The sequence below is a fragment of the Macaca thibetana genome, chromosome 11 (assembly GCF_024542745.1).
Source record: "Macaca thibetana thibetana isolate TM-01 chromosome 11, ASM2454274v1, whole genome shotgun sequence".
NCBI lineage: Eukaryota > Metazoa > Chordata > Mammalia > Primates > Cercopithecidae > Macaca > Macaca thibetana.
In genome coordinates, this window is record NC_065588.1 from 117,623,052 (window position 1) to 117,636,863 (window position 13,812).

The following is a 13,812-nucleotide window of genomic DNA, read 5'->3' on the forward strand; positions in this document are numbered from 1 at the left end:
AAGGCTGTAGCAGCACCATGCAGCCAGCCGGCCTGAACCCCATATCCAGGTTCTCTAACCCCATCCAAAGGGAAGAAGTGAATGGGAAAGCAAAACATGGAAGAAAAATAGCAACAGGCCGGGCACAGTGGCTGTAATCCAATCCCAGCACTTTGGGAGGCTGAGGCAGGAGGATCACTTGAATCCAGGAGTTCGAGAGCAGCCTGGGCAAAATAGTAAGACCCTGTTTTTGTAAAGAAATTAAAAATTTAGGCTGGGTGCGGTGGCTCACGCCTGTAATCCCAGCACTTTGGGAGGCCGAGACGGGCAGATCACGACGTCAGGAGATCGAGACCATCCTGGCTAGCACAGTGAAACCCCGTCTCTACTAAAAAATACAAAAAAATTAGCCGGGCGAGGTGGCGGGCGCCTGTAGTCCCAGCTACTCGGGAGGCTGAGGCAGGAGAATGGCGTGAACCTGGGAGGCGGAGCTTGCAGTGAGCTGAGATCCGGCCACTGTACTCCAGCCTGGGCGACAGAGCGAGACTCCGTCTCAAAAAAAAAAAAAAAAAGAAATTAAAAATTTAGCCAGGCATGGTGGCATGCACCTGTAGTCCCATCTGCTCTGGAGGTTGAGGTAGAAGGATCACTTGAGCCCAGGAGTTGGAGGCTACAGTGAGCTATGATTGCACCACTGCCTTCCACCCTGAGCAACAGAGCAGGATCCCATCTCTTAAAAAAAAGAAAAGGAAAGAAATAAAGGCTGGCACGGTGGCTCATGCCTGTAATCCCAGCACTTTGGGAGGCCGAAGTGGGCTGATCATCTGAGGTCAGGAGTTTGAGACCAGCCTGGCTAACATTGTGAAACCCCGTTTCTACTAAAAATACAAAAAATTAGCCAGGTGTGGTGGCGGGCACCTGTAATCCCAGCTACTCTGGAGGCTGAGGCAGGAGAACCACTTGAACCTGGGAGGTGGAGGTTGCAGTGAGCCAAGATCATGCCATTGCACTCTGGCTCGGGCAACAAGAGTGAAACTCCATCTCAAAAAAAAAAAAAGGAAAAGAAAAGAAAAGAAACAAAGCAATATAAGACCCTCTGATTTAAAGGAAAATCTGAAATAGCATTTGCCCCAAATCCCCAGGATCAGGAAATGAAATGTTTCCCATAACCACCAGAAGAAAGTATCCTGGGGAGGGAAGAAGATCACAGGTGACCCTAAGCAAATTAGCCTTTCTGAGACCTTCCATAAAATGAGTTGATAGAATAATGGTAATTCTGTGGCCCGTGTTAAAATTTGAGCCAAAATGCCTTGAAAACAGGCTTGGCCTACCCCACTTGGCCTGGTCCTCTCCCCTGAGAGTGGTGTCTGGCCACTCATCTTCCATCTAGGATGAGGTTCTCAAAGAGGAAACCCCCGGCTACTGCACAGAGGTCCCTGCTAGGTCACCCCACCCTATCCCCTTCCCCTCCTACTCCCATCCAATCTCCCATTTCTGGCCCATCCTTCAAGGCTCTGCACAAATGACACCTCCTTCAGGGAGCCTCCCAGATTCACACCAGTCTGAGGAGATTTCTCCAGAACCCTCAGTGACCTGTGCTCCTTCCATCGCAACAGCACTCATTCCTTGTGGTGTTTCTCAACAGTGGCACTGCTGGCATTTGGGGGAGGGTGATTTTTTTTTGTTGTTGTTTTTTGTTTGTTTTTTGAGAGGAAGTCTCATTCTTGTGCCCCAGGCTGGAGTGCAACAGCACGATTTCAGCTCACTGCAACCTCCGCCTTCAAAGTTCAAGCAATTCTCCTGTCTCAGCCTCCTGAGTAGCTGGGATTACAGGCGTGTGCCACCACTCCCGGCAAATTGTTTTGTATTTTTAGTAGAGACGGGGTTTCACCATGTTGGCCAGGCTGGTCTCGAACTCCTGGCCTCAGGTGATCCTCCTGCCTCAGCCTCCCAAAGTGCTGGGATTACGGGCGTGAGCCACCACGCCTGGCCAGGGTAGGATGATTGTCTATGTTGTGGCCCTGGCCTGCCTACAGGACACTTTAGTAGGCATCCCCGGCTCCTGCACACTAAAAGCCAGGAGTGCTTAGCATCATGACAACCAAAAGTCGCCCCCACACTTTTTTTTTTTTTTTTTTTTTTTTTTTGAGACAGAGTCTCGCTCTGTCGCCCAGGCTGGAGTGCAGTGGCCGGATCTCAGCTCACTGCAAGCTCGGGCTCCCGGGTTTACGCCATTCTCCTGCCTCAGCCTCCCCAGTAGCTGGGACTACAGGCGCCCACCACCTCGCCCGGCTACTTTTTTTGTATTTTTTAGTAGAGACGGGGTTTCACCGTATTAGCCAGGATGGTCTCGATCTCCTGACCTCGTGATCCACCCGCCTCGGCCTCCCAAAGTGCTGGGATTACAGGCTTGAGCCACCGCGCCCGGCCTAACTCCCACACTTTTCCAAATCCTTGCCAGGAGGGTGGGACCACCCCCAGATGAGAACTAGTGCGTTGTTATTAGTGACTGTATTTGGCTACCAGCCCACTAGCCACATCTAAGGATGGGCAGTACTACGGACCCTGTATAGAGCTGCATCGGTGAACACGGATGTAGTGAATAAACAAAACAAAACAAACACCTGGGCTCCTTAAGAAGCTCAGGGCAGCCTTGCAAGGGCCTCTGCTCTAGAACAGGTGCACGAACGTTCTAAGGCCTGACATGCCTGCACTGGCTGTGTGACCCTGGGCAAGTTACTTAACTTCTCTGAGCCCTTCTATAAAATGGGGCTAAATCCTAGCAACACTGCAGGATTTCTGTAAACCTCAATCTCCTAATCTCTACTATGGGGTTAAAATTCTCTACCTTGTAGGATTTGGTAGGCATTAAATGAGATAATGCATGCAACACATAGCACAGAATCTGGCAGGCAGCAAGAACTCAATAGATGTTAGTTATTAATTACTGTTATTATTATTATTAATATTGTCCAGGGCTGTGGTAGTTCTAGCACTTTGGGAGGCTGAGGTAGGCGGATCGCTTGAGGTCAGGAGTTCAAGACCAGCCTGACCAACATGGTGAAACCCCTTCTCTACTAAAAATAGAAAAATCAGCCAGGCGTGGTAGCAGTGCCTGTAATCCCAGCTACCGGGGAGGCTGAGGCATGAGAATCATTTGAACCCGGGAGGCAGAGGTTGCAGTGAGCCAAGATCGTGCCACTGCACTCCACCCTGGGCAACAGAGTGAGACTCAGTCTCAAAAAATAAATAAATAAATATTCTTATTATTATCCAAGTTAGGGGCTCATCAAATGATGGCTATTACTCTTCATTACAAAAATACATTTTGCATCCTCATCATCAGTGCCTGCTTCCTCTATAGGAAGGGTGTATGAGCATCAGTCTGGAAGGGGTATCTGGGGCTTGCCCTAAAGCTGCATTTGCATGGCATGCACACTATTTATTCTGAAACTGCATGTTTTTGTGGGGTGATTAGGGAAGAGGGTGGCTAACTCCCCCAAAGCCCTCCCCTTGTTGCAGCCCCCGCCTCCTCCAAGGAACAAAGGAACTTATGGGGATATAAAGCCATCCTCTTGTCTCTCCTCTGGGGACAGAACTAGGGGAGGAGGAGTGGTAAAAGGCAGCACAGCTCTAGGGCCCCTGAAGTTTCTATCTCCTGCGTGGGGATTCTAAACACCAGGCTGGGGAAGGTAAAAGTTGCCTGTAGGGAGACGGACGCTGCAGGTCCCATCTGGAGGCCAGGTATCCCTCTCTTGCTGACAGCACTGAGACGCCCTCCCCAAAGCTCAACCTTCTGGGGGAGGCTGGAGGGGCTGAGCTGCATCCTGTCCAGCACCAAGTGACAGCGGCCAGGGGGGCAGGCTGGCAGAGCTGTGAAAGCACCCCACTTCCCCAGCTAGGCGGTGCAGGGGCTGGAGAAAAGCCAGGAAAAGCTCAAGGCTGGGTCGGGTGGCACCCCAGGCACCGAGCCCCAATGCTGAGAGGGGCTGGGGCCAGCGTCCCTGAGAGTCAGGCGGACGCCTCTCCGCATTCACAGCATACTGCAACCCCGAGGTGAATTTAGGTCAGAAGGACCAAGCCTGTGAGGCTCCGGCTGAGACAAGAGGTGCGGTGGGGGTGGTCAAAGGGCAGACCGAAGACAGCCAAAGGTCCCCTAGGTCCCCACAACTGCTGGCCTAGGGTCCTGCCACCTGGTGTCCAAGCCACCAGGGCCTGGGTTTGCCCCGAGACAGGCAGGCTGCGGGGTGGGGGTGCTCAAAGTCCGCTGGTTGTCTCTTCCCCGGAGCGCTCCAGATTTCCCCACCTGTCAAACGCGAGGGGGTGGGCCTAGGCCGCCTCCACGAACCCTGACGGACCCGGCCCCCAGTGACAGCGGTTCCAAACTCCAGGACCGCCCCTGCCACCCGGACAGGGCGCGGCCCAGCTGAGGAGGCCATCCCGCGGCCCACAGCGCCCCGAGAACGCCGGGGAAGGGGTGTCGGGGACCGTGTCCCTCCACGTGGCAGGGCGTGGGGAGGCGCACGTGGGGTCCCTCGGTGTTGGGAGCCCCAGGCCAGCCTCGGGGCTTTGTGTGCCATTCCGGCGCTGTCCCCCACCTCGAGAGGGAAACGGAGCGGGCGCCCGGGGCCGCGGCGGCTGCGTCCCTTGCCCCGGGCCCGGCTACCGCCAGCTCACCTGGGCTCCGCGCCGCCGCCGCCTCCCGCGCTCTGCGCCCCCAGCTCGGCTCGGCTCAGCTCAGCTCAGCTTGCTCTGCACGGCCGCGCGCTCCTCTCCTCTGCCCGGGCGGCGGGCGCGCGGGGGGCGGAGGCGGGAGGAGCCGCCCGGCTCGGCCTGGGCGCGACACCGCCCCGGGCAGCGCGGGGATTGGCCACGGCCGCGGGAAACCCGAACGCGGAACCGCCCGCGCCCGCCGCGCACCGCCCCCTGCGCGCCCCCGCCGGCTCGGCCCCGCGCCGGGGAGGGGTGGGGAGGCGGGAGCCTGCAAAGACGAAAGTAGCGGCGAGGCGGAGGGCAAGGAGAAGAAAGGGAGGAGGCGAAGAGCCGGGGAAGAGAGGCCCGGCCGGGAGGATCGGAGGCGGCGGGGGGGAGAGCCTGGCGGGGCGCGGAGCGCGGGAGGGGGCGCCGCAACTTTGTCCCCGCTCGCCCGCGGCGCGCACCTGCCCAGGTTCTTCCCGCGCGCCCTCGGGCGGCGCAGCGCCGACGGCGCTTTGTTTAGCCAAATGCCGAGGTTGCAGGAAGCCTCCGGACTGACCCTGGGAAAGTTCCCCAAGCCGGCGAGAACACCTGGGGCCCCTCCTAGCGACCCGGCTGCTGCCCCTGCGCTAGGCGCCGGGCGGTGGATGCGGCCTGGATTTCGGGCCACCACCGACTCGGGGGAGCCCCCTTCCGCAGCCGCCTGCCGACTGACCACTTGCTCAGGGCAGGCCCTAAAGGCTGGCGAAAGGCGTTCCTCTCCCATCCCCAGCCCACCTGGATGCACCATTGAAGTTCATTCTGGCTTTTCCAGATGGCTACTTAGATGCTTTTTGTGAGATACAGCATATTCTTCCCATTCTCCCCTTTTTGGCACCTACTTTGCTGGAGCCTTAAGTGTGCGTTGGGTCCCCCAGCTGGATAACAACACTGTGCGGGGAAGAGGGGAAACGAAGACCTGGAGGGCTCCCTGAACCGTCCTACGGGGTCGAGCGACCCAGGGGATGTCTCGCTGACCCTGCCAAACAGACAAAAGGGAACCGAGTTGAGAGGAGAGTCAACCTCCAAATTAATAAAAGGTTCAAAGCCCTCTGGTCAGCTGGGTGGATTTCCAGCCCGTTCCGATGAGCTTATCTGGTATTTCTAGGCCGTAGGGACACTCACATGCAATGAGCCAATGAGAGCTCCACCCCGACTCCTTTTTTTTTTTTTTTTTTTTTTTTTCCTTTTCTGAGACAAGAGTCTTGCTCTGTCCTCCAGGCTGGAGTGCAGTGACTCGATCTCGGATCACTGCAACATCCGCCTCCCAGGTTCAAGGAATTCTCTGCCTCAGCCTCCTAAGCAGCTGGGATTACAGGTGCCCGCCACCACACCCGGCTAATTTTTGTATTTTTCTTAGAGACGGGGTTTCATCATGTTGTCCAGGCTGGTCTTGAACTCCTGACCTTGTGATCCAGCCGCCTTGGCCTCCCAAAGTGCTGGGGTTACAGGTGTGAGCCACCGCGCCTGGCCCACTCCCCTTTTTTTTTTTTTTTTTTAAGACAGGGTCTCTCTGTGTTGCCCAGGCTGGAGTGCAGTAGCACGATCACAGCTCGCTGCCCTCGACCTCCCCAGGCTCAGGTGATCCTCCAGCCTCAGCCTCCTGAGTAGCTGGGACTACAGGCACACACCACCACACCTGGAAAAAAAATAATTTTTTCTATTTTTTGTAGAGAGAGTTCTCCCCCTCGCTGGTCTCAAACTCCTGGGCCCAAGTGATCCTCCTGCCTCTGCCTCCCAAAGTGCTGGGATTATAGGCATGAGCCAACACGCTCAGCCATGCACCTCTTCTGATGTTACTCAACATGCTTGCATTTGTTGGAAATGGCAAAAACCTGAGGCCGGGCATGGTGGCTCACGCCTATAATCCCAGCACTTTGGGAGGCCCGGGCAGACAGATCACTTGAGGCCAGAAGTTCGAGACTAGCCTGGCCAGCACAGTGAAACCCCATCTCTATCAAAAATACAAAAATTAGCACGGTATGGTGGCGGGTGCCTGTAATTCCAGCTACTCGAGAGGCTGAAGCACAAGAATCGCTTGAACCAGGAGGCAGAAAGATCGCACCACTACACTCCAGCCCGGGCGACAGACCAAGACTGTTTCAAAAAAAAAAAAATCTGGGCACAGTGACTCACGCCTGTAATCCCAGCACTTTAGGAGGCCAAGGTGGGCGGATCACGAAGTCAGGAGTTGGAGTCCAGCCTCACCAACATGGTGAAACCCCGTCTCTACTAAAAAAAAATGCAAAAATTAGCCAGGTGTGGTGGCGTGCGCCTGTAATCCCAGGTACTCAGGAGGCTGAGGCAGGAGAATCGCTTGAAACCCGGGAGGGAGAGGTTGCAGTGAGCCGAGATCACGCCACTGCACTCCAGCCTGGCCGACAGAGCGAGACTCCATCTCAAAACAAAACAAAACAAAACAAAACACCTGAGAACAACTTCCTATATGTTCATCAAAGGAATGGATACATGAAACTCGTTATAGTTGTTTGACAGAATACCATCTAATAGTTAAAACGGGTGCACTGAATCTGTACTGACATAAGGAAATCCCAAAAACATAATGTTGAGGAAAAAAGCAAGTTGCAGAATACAGCATGATGCACAATTTGTGTGCATCTTAAAATCCCACGCAGTAGATACTGTTCATGGACACATGCTTACATACAAGATTTTTAAAGTGAAAGGGAAGAATATACATTAAATTCATGACAGGCTGCCACAAAGAAGGAAAAAAGCACAGAATGGGACAGGGAGCATAAATAAAGTTGTAAAGTTTTATTTCTTTTAGTATTTATAAATGGCTGTGAGGCAAATGGCAAACTGTTAGCAACAGTCAATTCTGAATGGGGGATGCATAGTCCCATATTTTTCTATATTCTCATATTTTCTTCCCCCTCCCGCCCCCAAAATATGTATCAGGGTTGGTGGAGATTATCTGGAGCACTTATGACTCCAGGGGTCAGCAAACTTTGTAAAGGGCCAGGTAGTAAATATTTTAGGCTTTGCAAGCCATAGGCTCTGTAATGCAGCTACTCCACCCTGCCATCCTAGCAGCCACAGGAAATAGTAAATGAATACATGTGGCAGTGTTCCAATAAAACTTTATTTACAGACCCTGAAAACTGAATTTCATATAATTTTCATAAGTCACAAAATATTACTGTTTTGGTTTTTATTTAACCATTGAAAAATGCGAAAGGCCGGGTGTGGTGGCTCACACCTACACGCGTGATTACAATCTCAGCACTTTGTGAGGCCGAGGTGGGAGCATCACTTGAGCCTAGAAGTTTGAGACCAGCCTGGACAACATGGCAAGACCCATCTTGACAAAAAGAAAAACATAAAAACCATTCTTAGCAGGCCATAAAAAACAGGTGGCATGACAGATTTAGCCTACGGGCAATAAATAGTTTGGCAACCCTGCTTTACTAAGGTAACCAAAATAGATTTGGGTGTCCTTTCCTGTTACTGGATGTCTTTTCCTGGTACTTGTTAAACAATTCTGTATGTTTACATCATGTTACTAAATTGCCTATGTTTTATTAGAACACTGTAGCTCACACAGGCAGAAACTTAGGTATACACACAGCTGTGTAAACTTAAAAGCCAATTAAGTAAGAAAGGTTAGGAAGTGCCCCTACAAATCCAAACCCTAGCTCGAGTTGCTTTTTCCTGATAGATTTCCTGAAATGCTGTGAGCCAGGCCCTCCCTGCCCTCTCCTCTCTCTGGTGTCTTAAAGCAAGGACTCTACCATTTATTTGATGCTCAGCCACCTCCCTTCCTTCTTTATTCCTTCGTTTTTCACTCTTGTGTTTTGACTTGCCAATAGGCCTATATCTTCGTGGCGTCTAGGCAGGTACCACATGTGAAACATTTGTATACTGTCCGCGTTGTGGGTGACAGCAATGACCCTGAAGTCAGATAGATTTTGTTCAAATCCTGGTTTCACTAGTTACCAGCTCTATGGCCTCGGGCAAATGACTTGATCTCTCCCAATTTGGTTTCATCAGCTGTCAAATGGGGATAATAATAGTATCTAGCTCACAGGTTTCCCATGAGGTTTAAACCTAATGATGTATGTATGTAAAGATACTAGCTCTGTGCTTGGTACCTAAGTCTTCAATGATGCTAACTAATTAAAATTAGCACAGAGCTAAAACCCCCATCAATTTATGTGCCTTCCTTATTAAAATGAATTAGAGCAAGACAGAAACATCACAATTGCAATTCTTTTTTTTTTTTTTTTTTTTTTTTTTTTTGAGACGGAGTTTTGCTCTTGTTGCCTGGTCTCACAGTTGCATTTCTTCTAAGAATCATCCCGCGGGGCGCGGTGGCTCAAGCCTGTAATCCCAGCACTTTGGGAGGCCAAGACGGGCGGATGACGAGGTCAGGAGACCATCCTGGCTAACACAGTGAAACCCCGTCTCTACTAAAAAATACAAAAAACTAGCCGGGCGAGGTGGCGGGCGCCTGTAGTCCCAGCTACTCGTGAGGCTGAGGCAGGAGAATGGCGCAAACCCGGGAGGCGGAGCTTGCAGTGAGTTGAGATCCGGCCGCTGCACTCCAGCCTGGGCGACAGCGCGAGACTCCGTCTCCAAAAAAAAAAAAAAAAAAAAAAAGAATCATCCCACTGCCGGGCGCGGTGGCTTACTCCTGTAATCCCAGCACTTTGGGAGACTGAGGTGGGTGGATCATCTGAGGTCAGGAGGTTGAGACCAGCCTGACCAACATGCAGAAACCCCATCTCTCCTAAAAATACAAAACTACCCGGGCGTGGTGGCGCATGCTACTTGGGAGGCTGAGGCAGGAGAATCGCTCGAACCTAGGTGACAGGGGTTGAAGTGAGCCAAGATCATGCCATTACACTCCAGCCTGGGCAACAAGAGCGAAACTCTGTCTCAAAAAATTCCCACTTAAGGAAACCATTTTCTTCTTAGAAATATGAAAACAAGAATTTGCTTTGTTTTTTGGATTTTTCTCCTCCAAGAACACCAGAAAATTCTATTCTAGGCAAACAGATCTTGTTGTCCTGACAACAGATTGCCAAGAAAATAAGTAAACAAAGCATCTGAATCTTATTTTTACAGAAAACTTGAACAGTACAAGGGAGGAGCTAGAAGCAAGAGTGTAAAATTACCTCACCCCCCAGGACAGCACTGTAATCTCTTGCGGAGGCTTCATCCTTCCTTTCTGAACCGTGTGCCGCTCATGTTGCTCACTGGAATGTTCCACCTCCCAAACCTTGAACATCCAGATGCAGACAGCAGGATTCATCACACCAATGTACTGTGAAAGGAAAAGAAATCTGGGGACCCCAAACTCACTAAGCCAAAGGGAAAAGTCAAGCTGAGAATTGGGTCATGCAAACCTGCCTCCCATTTTGGTTCCTAAATAAGGTGACTACAAAGATGAAAAGCTACACGCCTCCCTCACATTTTGCCCGCAAGGAAATTCCTGGTGGCCCCCAAGATCCTTACCCTAAAGTAGTTCTGTTGAAGTTCTCCAAGGCAATGTCAGTGGATAGCTTATCTTCACAGGTGTGGCGGACATAGGCCAGAACGCAGTCATCCTTCTACTCACCTGAGACAAATGTGTATCTGATTGCTTCCTCGGCCCTATCTTCTGTTATCTTATTTAAAAATTCAGATTCACCAAGCCAGGCAAAGGGATGAATATTTTTCCCCTCCCCACTCTCACATGAAAACTGTGTATTTCTCAATATCCCACCGTTTCCTCTTTAAATACTGAAGCCCTCAAAATCATCTTTGGAAAAAGGCATAGACCTGTCTCCTGGGCAGTTCCTTAACTTTGGCAAGTAAGCCTCCTAAAATGATTGAGACTTGCCTCGGTCATTTTCTTTGATTTACAGCACTTGTTGAATTTTTTTTCCCATTCACCAGGACAGTAGAAAAATGCTGTTGCTAGCTAGGCGTGGTGGCGGGCACCTGTAATCCCAACTACTCAGGAGGCTGAGTCAGGAGAATCACTTGAACCCAGGAGGCGTCAGCTGCAGTGAGCTGAGATCGCGTCACTGCACTCCAGCCTGAGCGACAGAGCCGGACTCTGTCTCAAAAAAGAAGAAAGAAAAATGCTGTGGGGTCGGGCAGAGTGGCTCACGCCTGTAATCCCAGCACTCTGGGAGGCCAAGGCAGGGGGATCACTTGAGGTCAGGAGTCCGAGACCAGCCTGGCCAACATGGTGAAACCCTGTCTCTGCTAAAAAAAAAAAAAAAAAAAAAAAAAAAAAAAACTCAAAAATTAGGCAGGTATGTTGGCGCCTGCCTGTTATCCCAGCTACTCAGGAAGCTGAGGCACGAGAATCACTTGGACCCGGGAGGAGGAGGTTGCAGTGAGCCAAGATCATGCCACTGCACTCCTGCCTGGGCAACAGAGCAAGACTCCATCTCAAAAAAAAAAAAAAGAAAAAGAAAAAGAAAAAAATGCTGTCAAGTCAGGCTCAGTGGCGTTCGCATGCAGTCCCAGCTACTTGGGAGGCTGAGGCAAGAGGATCACTTGAGCCTCAGATTTCAAGGCCAGCCTGGGCAACATAGCAAAACTATCTCTAAAAAAGAAAAGAAAAATGCTGTCAAAAAGATCTTGAGAAGTTTCCCTTCAACAGGCAGTGAGATTACTAGTCCCAAACATAAACAACATCATAGAAGGAGAAGTGATGGGGGCACAGATGAGGAAGCTCTTTATCTCAGCATACATCTTCAAGGAAAAAAAAAATGGCTGGGCGTGGTGGCTCACACCTGTAATCCCAGCACTTTGGGAGGCCAAGGCGGGCAGATCACCTGAGGTCAGGAGTTCTAGACCAACCCTACCAACATGGAGAAACCCCGTCTCTACTAAAAATACAAAATTAGCTGGGCGTGTTGGCACATGCCTGTAATCCCAGGCTGAGGCAGGAGAATCGCTTGAACCCGGGAGGCAGAGGTTGCAGTGAACCAAGATCATGCCGTCGCACTCCAGCCTGGGCAACAAGAGCAAAACTCGGTCTCAAAAAAAAAAAAAAAAGAGAGAAAAAGAAAAAAAAAAAAGCCAATGTAACCACCCAAAAATATTAGGACAAAATTTAAAACCCTTTGAACAAGTAGAAATATTCAGAGTATGGAGGTGAATACAAAGGCAGCCTGCTGATGAGAGAAAGAGCCTAGGCTGTGGAGCCCGTCACACCTGGGGCTGAATCCTGATTCTGGTCCTCACCATGGTGGGGGCTGGGTCAGGCCCAACCTCCAGGGCCCACTTTCCTGCCTGTAAAACAGGGATGATGTTTAGCTCACAAGCATTAGAGATGGTATGTGTGAAAGTACGTAGCAGCATCTGGCCCATATTGGGTAGTACATAAATAACAACTAATATTATAATTTATGTGTTCAATAAACTGAAAAACAATGTTCACAAAAACAGGACAGCACTTTTCACAATTCTAGGGGTAGGCCCAGCTCTGGAACCTATCAGCTATGTGGCCTTGAGCAAGTGACTTAACCCCCTTATGCCCCCATCCTATCCTGTTCAATGGAATTCATGCTATTGCTAACTCTTGGAATTACTGTGAAGATTAAATGTGTTAATATAGCAAAGAACTTAAAACAGGGCACTTGGCTGCTGGCTAGAGTTCCCACCGTGCCACCAGGTCAGAACACCTTTTTCCTTCTCTCCCTTAGAGGATATATCCTGAAGATCTCGGGTATAGACCCAAATGCCTGCTGCTTAAAAAGCTTCAATTCCGGCCGGGTGCGGTGGCTCATGCCTGTAATCCCAGCACTTTGGGAGGCCGAGATGGGTGGATCATGAGGTCAGGAGTTCGAGACCAGCCCGGCCAATATGGTGAAACCCTATCTCTACTAAAAATATAAAAATTAGCCGGGCATGGTGGCGGGTGCCTGTAGCCCAGCTACTCGGGAGGCTGAGGCAGGAGAATCGCTTAAACCTGAGAGACAGAGGCTGCAGTAAGCTGAGATTGTGCTACTGCACTCTAGCCTGGGCAACAGGGCGAGACTCCATCTCAGGAAGAAAAAAAAGAAAGAAAGAAAAAGCTTCAGTTCCCTCCTCATCTAACCCTTTCCCCATTTAACCAGATGATCAATTCTTATACCCTTAAACCACTGATCATCATATCATTATGAAATTATTGACTTTTTTTCCCGCCACCAAATGCTCTATTAGGAGAAAAGCCAGTTAGCTGTCACCCTGACAGTTCTGAGTTTTGGGGTCACCAATGTCTCTACTTTTCATTCAACCCACTCTTCCATCAGGGAGGAAACAAGCCCCTCAGTCAACAAATCTAAGTCACAGATAGCAGGAGACCCCAGACCCCTTCTATTAGCTTTGGATCTAGGCCATCTCCCTGCTAGAGTGAAGCTGAGAGTCATTCTGGGCAGGCTGGCTCATCAGCTGAGAGCAACTCTGGGCAGGCTGGCTTTTCAGGTGTGCAAACTGTGCAGGGCTGTGAGCTCAGAAGGGCCCTATATTGGTTTAAGGCTCTGCCGTTGCCATTTTGAAATTATTTTTTGTTTTTTTGTTTGTTTGTTTTTTTGAGACAGGGTCTCACTCTGTCGTCCAGGCTGGAGTGCAGTGGCACGATTTGAGCTCACTGCAACCTCCGCCTCCCGGGTTCAAGCGATTCTCCTGCCTCAGCCTCCCAAGTAGCTGGGATTACAGGTGCCCGCCTCCATGCCTGGCTAATTTTTGTATTTTTAGTAGAGATGGGGTTTCACCATGTTGCACAGGCTGGTCTTGAGCCCCTGACCTCAGGAGATCTGCCCTCCTTGGCCTCCCAAAGTGCTGGGATTACAGGTGTGAGGCACTGCATCCGGCCTTTGAAATTCTTACTTTTTAATAGAGGCCTCACATTTTTAGTTTGCACTGGATTCCATGAGTTGCATCGCTGGTCCTGGTCAGGCGTGATGACGTCAAGCTTTTATGTTAGTATCTGTGGGGTCACCTGAACAACCTGACCCCATTTCTTCAACCTTCTGCTGAGGCAGAGTAGCTAAGGCCACTTCTTAAATTGAAAGGCTCTTAAACACATTAATCAAAAATGACATCAGATGAAAAAATATACTTGAAAGATAAAAAGGAACTGATAACTGT

At 50.6% G+C, this 13,812-nt stretch overlaps 1 protein-coding gene across 2 annotated transcripts in view; it reads right to left on the reverse strand.

Moving 5' to 3' along the window:
* The window catches only part of CAMKK2 (calcium/calmodulin dependent protein kinase kinase 2), a 61,132-nt gene extending 56,376 nt beyond the window's left edge, over positions 1-4,756 (reverse strand). For both annotated transcript variants that reach the window (XM_050748005.1, XM_050748002.1), the window contains exon 1: positions 4,657-4,756. The gene's annotated coding sequence lies outside the window, so the exon portion shown is untranslated. The remainder of the gene's footprint in view (positions 1-4,656) is intronic.
* Positions 4,757-13,812: the final 9,056 nt, after the last annotated feature.